The sequence below is a fragment of the Lemur catta genome, chromosome 19 (assembly GCF_020740605.2).
Source record: "Lemur catta isolate mLemCat1 chromosome 19, mLemCat1.pri, whole genome shotgun sequence".
NCBI classification, from domain to species: Eukaryota; Metazoa; Chordata; class Mammalia; order Primates; family Lemuridae; genus Lemur; species Lemur catta.
The window spans coordinates 34,315,796-34,333,158 of NC_059146.1; positions in this window are offsets into that span (position 1 = coordinate 34,315,796).

The window sequence follows — 17,363 nt, forward strand, 5'->3', positions numbered from 1 at the left end:
TAGAGTGAAAAGCTATGCAATATAGAAATAATCATAATGTAGCTAAAACCAGTAGAGTCAGAAATATCGGAGCATACCAATTTAGAGAGTAGTGTGTGGTGAGGATAAAGCCGGAGAGAATGACAGTATGCAGAATCTTCCTGTTTAGTAGAAAGTATTTAAAAATCTTGCTTTGTATCTGAAATTGATAATTGATAAATACATGCTTGAAAGTTTTATCTAAAGTTAAAACATAGCCACCACTAGAAATATAATCTAACTGTACTACATCCAAATTACCAGATGGGGAAAAAATAAAACAGATCTTATATATAGCAAAGAGGGGAAAAAAGAGGAAGGAAACATTAAAAAGAGAAAGCATAAAATAAATGTGGCAAAGTAAGAGTAAATATATCTGCTCTAGTAATAAATACTCAATTTAATAGATAAATGCTCTTATAGTTGTCCCAAACCCACAAGGTTTGCATATGTTATATTCAAGAGAGATGCTTAACTCAGAATGATCCAATTTGAAGGTAAAAGTTTGGGAAGCCCACAAAAATGCAGGTAGAAATAAAGTAGGGGTCATAGCAGTGATATCGGAATGAGTTAAACTCATGTCAAATGCTGATCAGTAATAAACCACAGCCCTTGACAACACAGATTCTGCCTCGTGCATTGCTAGTGGAAAGAGAAAATAGTGCAGCAACTGTGGAAAACCATTTGGCAGTTCCTCAAAAAGTTAAACATAGACTTACCATATGACCCAGCAGTTTTACTCCAAAGTAGATATGCAAGAGAATTGAAAACATATGTTCATGCAAAAACGTATACATGAATGTTCATAAAAGTATTATTCATAATGGCCCCCAAATGGAAACAACCCAAGTGCCCATCAACTGATGACAAATGGATGGATAAAATGTGGTATATCCATATGATGGAATATTATTTAGCTACGAAAAGGAATGAAGTCATGATACTTCATACCAAAATGTAGATGAAACCTTAAAAACCTTATGCTAGGTGAAAGAAGCCAAACACAAAAGGCCATATGTTATATGGTTCCATTTATATGAAATACTCAGAATAGGCAAATCTATAAAGACAGGGAGTGGATTAGTGGCGGCCAGGGGCTCAGGGGTGGGAGTGGTTAGGGTTACAATTGACGGCTAATGGACACAGGGCTTTTTTTTTTTTTTTTTTTTTGAGACAGAGTCTCACTTTGTTACCCGGGCTAGAGTGAGTGCCGTGGCATCAGCCTAGCTCACAGCAACCTCAAACTCCTGGGCTTAAGCGATCCTACTGCCTCAGCCTCCCGAGTAGCTGGGACTACAGGCATGAACCACCATGCCCGGCTAATTTTTTTTTTTTGTATATATATTTTTAGTTGGCCAGATAATTTCTTTCTATTTTTAGTAGAGACGGGGTCTCACTCTTGCTCAGGCTGGTCTCGAACTCCTGACCTCGAGCGATCCACCCGCCTCGGCCTCCCAGAGCTAGGATTACAGGTGTGAGGACACAGGGCTTTTTTTTAGGGGTAATGGAAAAGTTCTGGAGTTAGACAGCACTGATGGCTATACAACACAGTGAATATACTAAAACCCACTGAACTGTACTCTATTTAAAGTGGAAAATTTTATGTTAAGTGAATTATATCTCAATAAAAAATAATAAAAAAAGAGCAGAGAACCCGAGTTGAAGAATGCTTCTCGAGTGACTGTGAGGCCTGGAGCCTCGTATTTAACATCTCTGTGCCTCAGTTTCTTATCTGTATAATGGGTATAATAACATCTACCTCATTTGTTGTTGTGAGAATTTAGTGACTTGATATTTGTAAGATTCCTGGTATAGCTAGCACTATATCATGGTTGTTACAAAAAGATTGAAAAAGTAAATGGGGCTAAGGGCATTCCAGAATGGTTGAAGTAACAATTCAAAACGAATGGGTAACTGTCATGGATGGTGATGCACAAAGTTACAAAGTATTAACTTAAGTGAAGAAATAGGGAGAAATGAAAAAAGCATGGCTGCAATGATGGAGCGTAATGTGCATCTCTCAGCTCTTGGTCCCTCAAGCAAAGCAAAGAAGTCTCAACTTTGGGACCCACACTAGTGCTTTGACCTCTGCAGGGGAATCCAGACCCTTCTTGTTCAACACAAATTAGGCCATCGAACTATTAGTAGATTGAAAATGTAGTATATACTACAGGCTACATTCATTGACCAATTTAAGAATAGTATCAGATAGCAATAGAAAAATGCCTTTCTGTTATTCTAACCATTTAGAAATTAAAACAATAATACTTGTATTGAGAACAAATTCAAACCCTAAGGCTGAAGATAAAATCAAAACTGCAAGCGATATCTCATTGTGGTTTTGATTTGCATTTCTCTGATGATTAGAGACGTTGAGCATTTTTTTTCATATGTTTGTTGGTCATTAGTCTCTCTTCTTTTGAAAAGTTTCTTTTCATGTCTTTTCCCCACTTTTTAATGGGGTTGTTTGATTTTTTTCTTGATTATTTGCTTGAGTTCTTTATAGATTCTAGTTATTAGCCCTTTATCAGATGTATAGCATGCGAATATTTTCTGCCATTCTGTAGGTAGTCTATTCACTCTAATAATTGTTTCTTTGGCTGTGCAGAAGCTTTGTAATTTGATCAGGTCCCATTTATTTATTTTTGTTGTTGCTGTGATTGCTCTTGGGGTCTTCTTCATAAATTCTTTCCCTAGGCTGATGTCTGTAAGTTTTTCCAACATTTTCTTCTAGAATTCTTACAGTTTCATATGTTAGGTGATTGTGAGTTGATTTTTGTGAGAGGTGAGAGTTCTGGATCTCCTACATGTGGCTATCCCATTTTCCCAGCACCATTTATTAAATAGGGATTCTTTTCTCCAGTGTATGTTTTCGTCTGCTTTGTTAAAGATCAGCTGGCTACATGAGGATGGTTTTATATCTGGGTTTTCTTTTCTGATCCATAGGTCTATGCCTCTGTTCTTGTGCCAGTACCATGCTGTTTTAGTTATTAAAGCCTTGTAGTATAGCTTGAAGTCTGATAAATTGATGCCTCCCAATTTTTCCTTTTTGCTTAGGGTTGCTTTGGCAATACAGGGTCATCTCTGGTTCCATACAAAGTGTACAATTATTTTTTCTAGATCTGCAAAAAATGATATTGGTATTTTAATAGGGATTGTGTTGAATCTGTAGATCACTTTGGGTAGCATAGACATTTTGACAATGTTGATTCTGCCAATCCATGAACATGTACAACCGCTATGGAAAGTAGTGTGGAGATACCACAAAGAACTCAAAGTAGAACTACCATTTGATCCAACAATCTCACTACTGGACATCTACCCAAAGGAAACAAACGACATTCAATAAAAAAGATACCTGCACTTGGATGTTTATAGCAGCACAATTCACAATTGCAAAGAAGTGGAAACAACCCAAGTGCCCATCAATACATGAATGGATTAATAAAATGTGGTATCTGTATACCTTGGAGTACTACTCAGCCGCAAAAAACCATGATGATCTAGGACCTCTTGTATTATCCTGGATAGAGCTGGAACCCACTCTACTAAGTGAAATATCACAAGAATGGAAAACAAACACCACATGTACTTACCACTAAATTGGAACTAATCAATCAGCACTTATGTGGACATATAGAAGTAACGTTCATTGGAAATTGAGCAGGTGGGGGAAGAAGGGATGGGTACATTCATACCTAATGGGTACAACACACTATCTGGGTGATGGGCACACTTATAACTTTGACTCAAATGGTATAAAAGCAATTTATGTAACCGAAATGTTTGTACTCCCATAAATATTCTGAAATAAAAAATAAAATTAAATTAAAAAATAAAAACTGCAATTATAAAATATCTTCCTTTTAGGGCAGTGCTGAGAGGCAAATACATATTCTATGCCCTTTAAGAATCAACCCAAACCAAAAAGACATTAAATTAATTAAGGGTTCAACTAAAAAAAGTTGATTAAAAGCAGCAAATTAAACCCAAGCAAAATAGAAAAAGACATTAATAATGATAAAAGCTGAAATTTGATAAATCAGGAACCAGAAAAACAGTTGAGGCATAAAATAAAACTGAGAGCTGGATTAAAATATAAAATACATAAACTTCTTGTAAGCCTAAATAAGAAAAAAAATTAAAGTGCAATATTAGTAAGGGAAAAAGAAAGAACTATGAACACAGAGTATTGATAGGCAGAATAGACCACTCCATAAAATTCTGGTGTAAAAACTTTGACCACATGGATAATAATTTTACAGGGAAATATGAAGATTAATCTTGATTAAGGAAAGAGAAAAGCTAAATCAACAAATAATTCTGGTACAAATGCAAAAATTTGTCAAAGAACCTCTTTCAAATGGTTGTTGACCTAGGCATTCCCCTTGCTTTTAAACTTTTGAAGAAAATCTACGAAAAATCAAGAGTATTCTCATAACACAATGGACATAAATATTTCTTTCAAAAACAATAGAAAACCATCTCTTCTTTCAAAAACATTGGACTTAATGGCTAAACAATCAAAACATTTATAATAAAATGAGAAAGATCACACTATTATTTTACATTTAGCAAAATTTAAAAAGCTCCTGAATTTTCTCAGGAAAATAGACCTAGAAGTATCCTTCCCTAATGTGATTAACAAATATGTCTATCTCAAAGGACAGACAGCACCAGGTGAGACACTCAAGACATTCTTTAAAATTAGTAACAATGAATATGTGCTCAGTCATTGCTATTATTTAATATAATTCTGGAATTGTGAGGCAATGTAATTACACAGGAAAATGGCCCAAGAGTAAATGTTGACAAGGAAGAGGCATACATTATTATTTGCAGATGATATGATTATGTATCTGAAAAGCATAGGAGAATCAACTCAACTGAGCATCATGCACTTGATCGAGAAATATTTGTTGAGCACATACTTCTGCATGGCACTGGGGATAAGTGGCACGCTGGAAAGAGTCCCTGTCCTCATGGACCCTGTATTCCAAATGGAGAAATGGACAATAGCATAGAAAAACCAACAAGTGTGTAACACGATGTCAGGTGTTGATAGAGGCTGCGGAGAAAAACCAACCAAGGGAAAAGAGTGGAGGATGATCAGAATGCTCCCCTCGGCAAGGGGGGCAGGGAGGCTGCTCCCCTAATTATTTCAGCATGAACACAACGCCGCCCTGATGCAACTCTTTCCTTTCCTCATCTCCACACACCCTTACTTCCTTATTTTTTTTTTTTGAATTGACAAAATAATCTTAACATATATCTGGAAAAATAAAAGTGGAAGAATAGAACCAAAACTTTGAGCAAGGAACAATGGAGGTAGGAGGAGAGGGAAGTGAATGTATTATATTGAGATATTTTACAGATTATGTTATTAAACAACTAGCATTAAAATGGTGTGATACTCTATAAATACCAAGTGAGCTTGATGAAATTGAATACGAGATCTGAATTTATCAAAGAGCTGAGTATATAAAAACCTTGGTGTCTCATCTATATATTCTTTGCCATTTCAGCAGACCTAAAAATGTTAATACATATTAACACATTTTATTGACATACTTCATTTTAAGCCTGATTGGAAGTTTCATATTTCTCAGATACTATACTTAATGAATCCAGTGATCAAACTCTTGCACGAGCAACATAAAGCCTTTGAATTTAAATACAAATTTTAGGAGGTGTGAGCAGATTTTTTAAGTCTGCCCTCAGCTGAACCTGTAACTCTAATGGCATTATTATGTAATATTTCAACATAAAAATTGGTGACACATGTTTAATAATACATGTTGTAGAAATTGCAAAATTGATTTAAAAATTCTAAGTGATTAATTGCTGAGGAATTGTGATGATTCCTTTAAACAAAAATATGCTGTGACACATTAGTATCAACATATGTTAATGAATAGACAGAATTTTCAGGAAGATAATGGAGTTTTAGAGTTTCTTTGGCTACAATAATTGAATGAAAACTACACTGAGCTAAACCTTGTAAGTTTAGTACATAAATACTAAACAATTAGTATTTTCAATAGTATGTTCAATACTAAAAATAGTATTTTTAAAAGTTTTTTTTAATAATAAAAAAGACACAAATTCAAAAATGGGTAAAGTGCATAATGAAATTGCATTGAATCATCTTTAGTTCTTCATTTCTTTTATTTGCCTTGGTTGATTAAATGTTTAAAAGCACAGGATTAGTAATATTGACTGACGGTCTGTTTATATTCTGTGCTTTTCTAAATTTTTGCTATTTTTTCTCACTGACTGATATAAGAAATCTCTTCATCATAGGTTGTAAAACTTTCATAATTTATCATTTTTAAAACTTAGTTCATGATGTCATTTGCTGTAGAGAAATTTTAATTTTTTATGGGATGAAAACTATCATTATTTTATGATCTACTAATTTCAATTGCTGCATTTCCACATTGAATTTATTTAAAACATACATTCATTAATTTTACATAGAAAGATAAATAATCAAAATAGAAAATGTTGGTGATGTAATTTTTGATGGTTTAAAATTTTTCTTTTTTGTGTAAAGTTGGATCACAGTTACAGTAAACAATACAAAATAGTGACAAAGAGGCCAATGAGTAGCAAATCTCATGGGATGCCATCAAAGCTGAATGTAGGAAAATGCATAATCTGTATACTTTCATTATTAAATCTAGAAGTATAAATGTAAAGGAACTAATTATTAAATGCAAGATATTAGAAAATAAATTGAAAATTCAGGTGCAAATGAAAGAGAAAGAAATAAAAAGGTAAAAACCTTAATATATAAAGCTTAATATGTATTAAATATTTAATGTATAATCAATGCTTACTGTATATTGAATTTAAAGTCTTTTATATATATTATACGTATGTACATAATGGTACATATTATGTACGTAAAAGCTTATGTACAGATAGTTAGGAAAATAAGCAAAGAATAGAACACAAGTCAATATTAGTATATTACTAATCCTTTGTTTTAAACATGTGATTGGCCAAAATGAAATAAATTATTGCTGAGACAAAAATAAATAGGTAGCAAGATTAATAAATAAATCTAAATTCTGATTCTTTAAAGCTGTAAGTAAATTTCTGATATATTTAGCAAGATAATGAGGAGAAAATTCCCCCTCAAATGTAAAAAACAAATCATGAGGAAAATGACAATAATCAAATCCTTTTTAAAATATTGTTTTTACAATAAGTAAGCTAGAGAATGTATACAAAAATTTGCTGGTTATTAAGACAACAAAAACTATTATAAAAAACAACCCAGGGCTGTGAAACTCTTGAACAAATAAATAACTGAGATACAACTGTTTGAAGTTATCAAAAGTTTACTTACAACAACAAAAAACCCCCCAAGATGCTTTTATGGAAAGCGTATTTTTTTATATAACCAGTTTCAGAGCATAGCTTCCCTAAAAACACTGTCCAATTCATTTTATGAAGTTGTAACTCTAATACTAAAGCTAGACAAAGATAGCACAAAAAAGGTAAACTCACTTTTGAGCAAAATGTGAAAATATTAAATAAAACACGATAAAAAAAATCTGGCAGTAGAATAAAAGGACAATATCCTCTAAGTTTTTTTCCATTAAGTAATTGAAGGATAATTTAATAGTAGGAAATATATTAATATGTTTAAGTATATTAATATATCAAGAGAAAATTTTGGTATATTTCCACTGAAATGGTTTATAATGAAATCCAACACTCATTCCCAAGAAACAGAATCCAAAACCTAATATCTATTAGTATGATAGAAATCAAACCTTCCTCATTAAGGAAGAAGCTCTCATTCCCAAATCAATAGTTGAATGGTATTTTAGAATGAAAAACTAGGAGAATCTCTATTTAAATAACAAAGGAGTCTCACAACTTTGCCATATTTAACTTAGTTTTTAAATTCTGGCCAATTGAATAAAACAAAAATAAAAAAGAAGGCTGAAAGTAGATGACACAGTTATTGTCATTTACATGAGATAGAATTGTCTACCTGGAGAACTCAAGGGAACAAATTGAAAAACTGCTACACTGTTAGGTGAGCTAAAAAATAAAATTTGGTCAAAATAAGCCCAAATAAAATATTATAGTTTTTCTATATGCCCCATGATATAATGATTTTTAAAATGCCATTTACATCAGCAACAAAATGGTGACATAAGATAAAGTTCACAAGAAATGTGTAGAAATGTGATGAAAAAAGAATAAGGCCTTTTAGGAAAATGTGCCATGTTATTGAATTTAAATTTTAAAAAACAATGTACAGTTGTTGATTCTCTCGACACTACCTAGAACTTCAGTGAGAGCCAAGCGGAAATACCAGTGGGGCTTTGGAGGGGGCGGTGCTTTATCAGATGATTCTGGGATTCATCTGGTGCTTTAAAGTTGCCAAGAACATTTTGAAAAAAAAGAAGGATGAGGAGGGACCCGCGCTCCTGGGTAGGCACCGTGTGATGACGTCCTCGTCGCTTCGTGTATATTTAAGCAGTCGGGTTTAATTGCAGGAACAGTCAGATAAATCAGTGGAACCGCACAAAGAGAGCAGAAGCAGGCCCTTGTAAATATGAATTTCATATAAGATGAACGTGGCATTTCAAATCAGTGGGGAAAAGATGAAGAATTCGGTAAGTCAAATTGGGTCAATTTGCTGACCATGTGGATAAAAAAATAGATCTTTACAGCCCCACGTGCACTAACAAATTTCAGATTGATAAAATATTTAATATGAAATTTGAAACCATAGAAAGATTTTAAGAAAGATACATGAATATTTATATGATGTCATGGCATGCGAGTACTAAGAGTCTACGTGAAGGCATAACCCATAAAAAAGGAGACTGACAGATTTGACTACACCAAAATGACAAAATTCTTGATATTGAAATAATCATAAATGAAACAGGGAGCAGGTCAGAGGGACGACTAGAGGGTGTTCTGCTGACGAGGGCCTGGGGCGAGGGCCCGGGACGTGTTGCTGGCATTTCAGCCTGAGCTGGCCGGAGCTGAGCTCCTGCTGTGCGCCTGGCCCTGGGTGCCGGGGAGCCTTGGGGGGCTCAGCCCTCTCTTCCCTTGCAGCTGCCACCTTGGTGCCCTGGCGATGTCTTTAGTGGCCTCCTGACAGTCAGGCCTGAGGATGCAGCTGAACTTGGGCAGCGGGGGAGGGAGTGCCGGGCTGGCCTTGCCCACCAGCGGCACCATATGCCCGCGCCTTAGTCTATTCCAGTCATGTCCCTTGGCTGCCCAGCTGTCGCTGCCGTAATTACAGCCACAGCCGCGGGAAGTGTGTGGTTGTGGAGACCCTCTGGTCTCCTTAGAACTTTACTACTGTTGTTATAGCTTATCAGGACACGGCCCGCCTTCTGTTGGTCTCTTGAAAACGGCTGTAATTTCCATCCATCATGGGGGTGCCCAGCTGCTGCAGGGGCAGCTGTGAGGGAGGGGGCTCTGCACGCGCCCCACACGCCGGCCCTGACCTTGGGGAGGTGGCGGCTCCAAGCCAGGCGCCTTTCTTTCTTTCTTTTTTTTTTGAGACAGAGTCTTGCTTTGTCGCCTGGGCTAGAGTGAGTGCCATGGTGTCAGCCTAGCTCACAGCAACCTCAAACTCCTGGGCTCAAGCGATCCTACTGTCTCAGCCTCCCGAGTCGCTGGGACCACAGGCACGTGCCACCATGCCCGGCTAACAGGCGCCTTTGTTGAGGCAGCATTTGGCCAGCTCTTTTCTCTTGACCCTGGGGTGACTGCCTTTGCTTTGCGCCGTGGCGCTGACCTGCGTGCCTGTCGCCTGGCGTCTGCCCTGGACCACGGACTGCCCAAGCGAAGGATCACTGCATAGGCTACGGACCATCTTCGGCTATTACGAACTTCAGCTTAGATTTTTAAACAATGTTCTTTCCCACATTACAAAAGGAATATACAGTGATAATTGCAATAAAAATAGATAATATTTATTGACTGTTAACTATGTTCCAGACATTATATTTATAACTTTACAAGAATTATCTGATTCATTACTCAAAACAACATAATGAGATAGACATATGATTTCCATTTAGCAGGTTAGCAACCCTGTCCAGAGAGGTTGTATAACTTGTCCTGGGTCACACAGCAAATGAGTAGGGGACTAGTATTCAAAACTAGAGAAGTCTCCTTTCAGGGTCCACCTATGTGCCTCATTTTAGAAAATTTGGAAAAAAAGAAAAGTAGAAAAAAAAAATCACCGATATTTTCACTTTCCAAACACAACTCATTATGATTTTGATATATTTCCACTCATTATTCTTCTATTCATTATTTTCCATAATTGTGATTATATTATGTAATCAATTTTGTCTTATTCTTTTAAGATGAATATTATCGCATAACCATTTTCCATCTCGTGGGTTTGCTGCCCTTTCTGTTTCCTCTTGTTGCTTTTTGTGCTGCATCCAATTGTCCCTAGTTGAACTGACAGTAAAATTGTGGTGTGTGCGTTTGAGAGAGTGTGTGTGTGTGTGTGTGTGTGTGTGTGTGTGTGTGTGTGTGTGAGATACTGTACACTTAGCCTCTCGTTAAGGTTTACATGTGTAGCATCTGATTTATTCTTCTGGTAACCCTGCAAGGCAAAGAAATAACTCCCCCATCTTACAGATAAAGAAACTAAGATTAGTTAAATAAATCACCCAAGGTTGCCTAGCTGGCAAGGAGCAACATCAGAATTCAAACTGATATCATTTTGACAAAGGCCATGGTTTAGGCCGTTAGTCCATATTTGACTTTTTCCATATTATGTTTTTACTTTTTGTTTTTTGGATACACTCCCCGTAAGTGGAATTTTGGGCCAAAGAGGGTAATGATTTTTAACATGAGTTAGAGGAGCTTACATTCCATTCCTGTTGTATTTTTCCCCTGTCAGCATTGAGTCTCCTCATGGATTCAGTTGGTAGGGTTATTAACAACCCCCAGTTCTTAATGGCTGTGACAGTCCGAGTTTACTCCTTGCTCATGCTCCATGTGCCTCCTGCGTGGGCCGGGCTCTGCTCCAGGTGTCCGCACCGTGGGACCACTGACGGAGCAGTCACCATCTGGAATGTTGCTTGGTCACTGTTGCAGGCAGAAAGGCAGCTCTGGGCATCTCCAACTGGCAGCTGGGCAATCCAGCCCAGAAGTGACAAATGTCACTTCTGCTCATCATTCATTGGCCAAAACTAGTCACATGGCTCCACCCACCCACGCAGAGCCAGGAAGTGTGGTCCTTCACGTGTCCTTAAGGGAGAGTGACCCGGAAGTCTCTGGTGAAGACCCTAATGACAAAGACAGTCATAAACGTTGCTCGTTTGATAGTTGAAAATAGTAACATACTGTTGCTTTAGTGGAAATGATTTTTCTTGGTTAAGTCTTAGAATTTCCTCACATTTTCTTGGCCAGTCGTACCTCCTCTTTTGTAGCTTGTTGGTCCTGTTCTAAGCCCACGTGCTGTGATATCTTAATGCTTTTCACAAATGGTTTCATGATGTGGTCACGTCTCTAAATGGGTCTTTGATGAGTGAAAACACATCGTATCTCCAAAGCCAATTTCTAGATATTTTTTAAACCTATATATGTAAATTACCCTATTAATTTACTTCTATTTTCCCAAAGAAGTAACCCAGAATTCATGTTAACTTCAAGTTTATTTATAAGTATGACTTTTTAGTTAATTAATGAAAGCTGAGGGAATTTCCTGGATTTCAGCGGGCTTTGGCATCTGGGTTTCAAAACTCTGGTGTCCTCTTTGGGCTCCTTCCTCTCCCACATATCCCGCAGGGCATCCGACTCTGAGTGTCTGCTCTACGGCCGTGTTGCTCCTTGAGTCCACCTTCTCTTCCCTGTCCCTCCTCCCTCCCCCGACTGGGAGGGGGCTCTCGGGCAATCGGCCTCCACACCAGTATTCCACACAGGATGCCAGAAAAGAAGCCATTCGAGTGAAATCATTCTTTCCCTTGAAGCCCTTTCGTGCATCTCCCCTTTCCCCGTGTGGCCCGTTTACCATGGTCATGCCCAACAGATCTTAGGTGGGATACAAAGGAATATTTTACAGTTATACATTAATATTCGTGTGTATGGGAAAATGCCTATCTAGCATATGAAACTTGTACATTGATAGATATTGTTGCTATGGTAAGACTATGAGTAAAAGTGAGTCAATGTAAAAATTTAAAGGGAACTATTAGTTGGTAATATAATAGGGAGCATATGAATTTGACAAAGATAATGGGGTAGTATATAAATGACCGAAGCTTGGGAAAAACCACTCTACAGACCAATATTCAAACTTTTGAGCATCTGTGAACCTGTTCCAACCTAGCTTTTTAGCCCCCTACATACGGCATTTTATGCCCAGAGTATGTGAACAGTGATCGTGCGCCAGGGTTCCTTTACTGTATCATCTTCTCCTTTCTTCTGGACACAGGTGGACCTCTTCCATTTGTCCTGTGTGGGGCCTGGCTCACTTTCATCTTGCATTTGCCTTGACTGTTCAATGTCGTACTTTCTCTTCAAGCTAGCTGTCTATTTGCAAGTGCAACCCTGGCTTTCTTTCAGTGGCCAGCGTTAGCCTACAGCAGGTGCTTTACTGCTCAGACAATGTCTTTATGTTTGTGATCTTATGTCAGTGTCCAGCGGGGAGCTTTCATCACGGGGGCCACCAAGTGATTGTGTAGACAAACTGACTCAACCAGCGGATGCTAGGACCCTGTATCGTCAGCCACCTGGTGCTGCATGATGGGGATGAGAGCACAGGTGGGGAGGTGGCAGGGAGGGCTGTCATGCATGGGTTCAGTAACACAGGCTCCCACACTGCAAGGCCAGTCTATCTTCTGCTGCCACTGACCATCTGAAATGTCAGCCATGGGACTGATGCTGAGTTCCTGATATGGCACGATCCCTCAAGAAGACCTCCTGGACACTTGTTAGCAGCTTGATTGCGTCAGGGTCACTGGAGAGGAGGTCTTTGGGGCTAATACCGCACTGAGGATACTCAATGAGGAGAGATGAACGTGGACCATAACGAAGTTTATTTGTCTAGTAGAGAGTCCATCCTGGGGACCTGGGGTTGAGGAAGACAGGTAGCCCAGGTTATAAGGGCCAGGGCAGTAATGCCTGGGACATGCTGATGAAGTGTCAGGAGGCAGTGGCATGAGCCAGCCGGGCTGGGGCAGGGTGAAGCTGTGTCCCTTGGGGGAGAGGGATGGGACAGGGATGGGGAGAGACAAGGAAAGGGGCCTTCCAGCAGGGCAGGGCAGCAGCCTCGGCAGTGACTGGAGAAAATGTACCGGACAGTCACATTCTGGCCAAATGAGGGTAAGATCAGGTTCTCTGTGGGATGAGCAGGGACCAGGGGTTTTCTAGTTGTTGCTGGGGTGACACTGCTACACCCCCACTTTTGTTCTCAGCACCTTTCATTGAAAGTAGATTTTTGAAATGGACCAGCTGGACTGTGCCGGGACTATATTTATGCAAATCCTGAAGGTTCTGAGTTTGAGTAATTGATTACCCTGTGCAAGGCAACACCATGGCTTCTTCCTGTAAGAAATTCATGCAAGACTGTATCCACCCAGCTCGGATCAGCACTCACCCACCTCAGGGAAACCTGCCCTTATAATCAGCAGCGTGTGTGAATATATCTGGGGTGCGGATGCAGTTAATAACAGCCGGTTCAGACTGCTAGGCGAGACTTCTATAAGGGTCTTAAAATATGGAGCGTTGCTGCTAAAGACCTTCCCGGATCTGGGCCGTGTGAGGACGGAGATTGGGCCGTGCTCACAATGTGTGGTGATGCATAAATATTAGCCTTAAATAACCACGAATACCTTGTTTCCTAAAAAGATTAGTGGCTCTTCCCTGTGTGATAAATTGTGTGAGTTACGGTGCAGACCTGTCTTCCCACTGTATTATCCCACCGCCTTTTAAATAACCGAGTCCAAATTATGTTCAGCAAGCTGTGGGGAACGCTTGGCCGGGCTTTGGGCAGGCAAGTGTAATTTGGGTGCAGCCTTCTTGTGCTTCTACCTTTTTCTCTCAGAAAAGGTATTTCATTCTCACCTTAGTCTTTTTCTCTGATTTGTTCTGTCTCTTTGGTTACCCCTGTCCCTGCGTTTCCCTCTGAATCTCAGACATCTGCATCCCTGTCTCCGTGGAGTAATAATATGATAATAATAGCTAAGTTTTATGAGCTGTCCCCGACATTTCCAGTTAGTAGAGTTCTAAGCCTCGTACTTCCGTGATCTCATTTATTTCTAAGGATGGTCTTGAGAGAGGTAGGCACGTTGACCATGCCCGTGATGGAGATGCGTTCACTGAGGCACAGAGAGGTTAAGCAACGTGCTCAAGGTCACAGAGCTAGTGAGGAAGTGGAGCCAGGATCTGCACCTTGTCTGTCTGACCTCCTGGCCAGGGCCCGGCCTGTACAGCGGTGACGCGGTGCTGCCTGCTCACTGCAGTTCTTCCATGGTGTGTCGCTTCATTCTGAAGGCATATTTTAGGGATGCACCGAGATATCCAGGCTCCTCAGATTAAATGACTGGGTCTCAGGTGCTGCCCCACCCCCAGCCCGGGACACAGGAGCTGCAGGAATCACCACTGAGAGGGGCATCACCTTACAGCCAAGCCGGGTTGCCCGCCCTTGGGAACGGTCTGCAGGGTCCTCTCCTCTCTGCTCCTCCTTCGCGCAAACTGACACTGTGGGGCTGGTGTAACAGGCCTGACTGCTCGGTGGCCTGGGCGTACCCAGCGGGGAGAAGAGCCCACGTGCTGGGTCCTAAAGAGATACGTCACTGAGCTCTGCCCGCTTTGGGCCCAGCCTGCCCTGGGACACCCCCTCCCCAGCCGAGCAGAGTCTAAAGGGGAAGAGTATTTTGTTGTTATGTTGTTTTCTTTTGAAAACCAATTTACCTGTAATAAAATCCACAGATTTTAAGGGTGTGATTTGATGAGTTTTGACACATGTGCCTGCCCATGTAACCACCCTCTCTTCTAGATAGGACCATTTCTGCTGCCCTGCAGAGGTCCTGCCAGCCCCATTCAGAGTCCCTCCCTGTGCCCCTGCGGGGGCAGCTGTCTGTCCCCATAGCTGACGCGTGCCTGTCACAGCGCTTCATGGAAAGAGCTCACACAGTGTGTGCTTTTTCGTGTCTGACTCGATGTGGTATTTCTGAGATTCTGCCATGTCGTTGCAGATACTAGGGTTTTTTTTTTCATTTTTATTTCTGAACAGTATCGGATTACGTCACTGTAAAACAACTTGTTTATCCACTTCTCCATTAGTGGAAATTGGGTTGTTTCGATAGCTTTTGGCTATTATGGGAGTGATGTTGCTATGAAGACTTGTGTACAAGTCTTCTTGCAAACAAAAGTCTTTTTTTCTTTTCTATCTTTCTTTTTTTTTTTTAATAGTTTTGAGTAGAATTTTCTGGGTCAAACGCCGAGTGTTTAAGTTTATAGCAGTTTTCCAGAGTGGTAGCTGCATTTACATCCCACCAGCAAGGCGCGAGAGTTCTGTTTGCCCCACGTTTGGGGAGCTCAATCTTCTCAATTTTAGCCGCTATCCCAGGTGGGAAACAACATCTCACTGTGGTTTTAGTTTGTACTTCACTGACGATCAATGATGTTGAACGTCTTTTCGTGTGTAAAATGTCTATGCCCATATTTTGTGTGTGTGAAGCCTTTCAAGCCTTTAGCCCATTTCATACCTTGGGGTTTTTTTTATTATTATTGTTGATTTGTAGCAATTCTTTTCATATTACAGAACTAAGTCTTCCGTCAGATATATGCACTATGCGTACTTTCTCCCAGGCTCTAGCTTGCCTCTTACTTTTCTGTTTTTCCTTTTTGGGGGTGGGGAGGGAAACTTTGATTTCTGACCTGGTAGGAGCTGTTCCTACAGCACGGATGTCATGAACTTCAGTAACTGGGATGAATTTCTGGGGTGGTTTCCACTGGAATTGGGGCCTGGGGCTGAGGTGACTTAAAGTGACTGGGGCCAGCAATGGCAGGCTGGTGTTTTCTCAAAGCAGGGAAGATGGCCCCTCACTGAATCCCAGATATACCAGAGAGGGCAGGGAAGGGAATGGTACCACTTTGCAAGAGAGTGAAGATACCGCCTGAGCTGGGGAGGGCTTGCAGCCAAGATATTCCACAATTAATCTCAGTGCAACCTCACTGTTTCCTACAAATACAAGGCTTGGGGGATGCTTATTTTTCTAAACCTCTCTCTCTAGCTTTTTTTAATTTAATTTTATTTTTTGTTGTCACATTTTTTTTATTTCAGCATATTATGGGGGTACAAAAGTTTAGGTTACGTATATTGCCCTTGCCCCCTGCCCCGAATCAGAGCTTCAAGCGTGTCCATCTCCCAGATGGTGAGCATCGCACTCATTATATATGCATACACCCATCCCCTCCCCTCCTACATCTGCCCAACACCCGATTAATGTTATTCCTAAATGTGCTCTTAGGTGATGATCAGTGAAGCCAATTTGATGGTGAGTACATGTGGTGCTTGTTTTTCCATTCTTGGGATACTTCACTTTTGAACGCTAGGTGCTTTGCAAATATTTCACTAAATCCTCTCAACAGGGAAATGAGCCCAGGCACAGCAACATGGAGCAAGTTGCCCAGAATCTCAAAGGCAGCAAGTGGTGGAGCTGGGATGAGTCCTTGGCCGTTTGGCTCTGGGGCCCAGCTCTTTGCACCACATTGTGCCACCTCCCCAGTTCCACGCCCTGGGCCCAAGTGTGCTCCTTGCAGCTGTACTGGCCATTTCCATCCCTCTCCCTCTAGACCATTCTACAAATATAATAATTGCCATCATACCACGAAGCCATCCTCTTCCTCTAGGCTCAGTGTTCTTGGCCTCTTAAAACCAAGCCTTGAATGGCTCCCTTTCTGGACTTCTTGCTGTTCTCACTGGCCCGCTCTGGTCCAAGTACAGTTTCTAGCCGAGATGCCCAGAGACGAGCACAACATACCGGATTTGCCGTCTATGCTCAGGGACAGTCGGCACACGGAGACAACGGGGCCTCTCGCTGCAGGCTTGTTCTGGGGCCCCAGGAAGAGGCACAGACAACACTCATCTTCGGAGCTGGTAACCAAGTCACTTCACTCACCGGGGATCTGTTGAGGACCTGCCCTTGGCAGCACGAAGGGCCAGAGGCAGCAGGCTGAGCAGTGGGCACAGCCCAGAGGCCCTCTGTCCTCCCACCAAGCTTGTCCTTTAGTGGGTCACACAGGCAGCATAAAATAAACATGCAGTTGAAATGAATATAAATTGTGTAAGTTTCTTTGGCGGAAATAAGGAAGGGGACTGTGGCAGA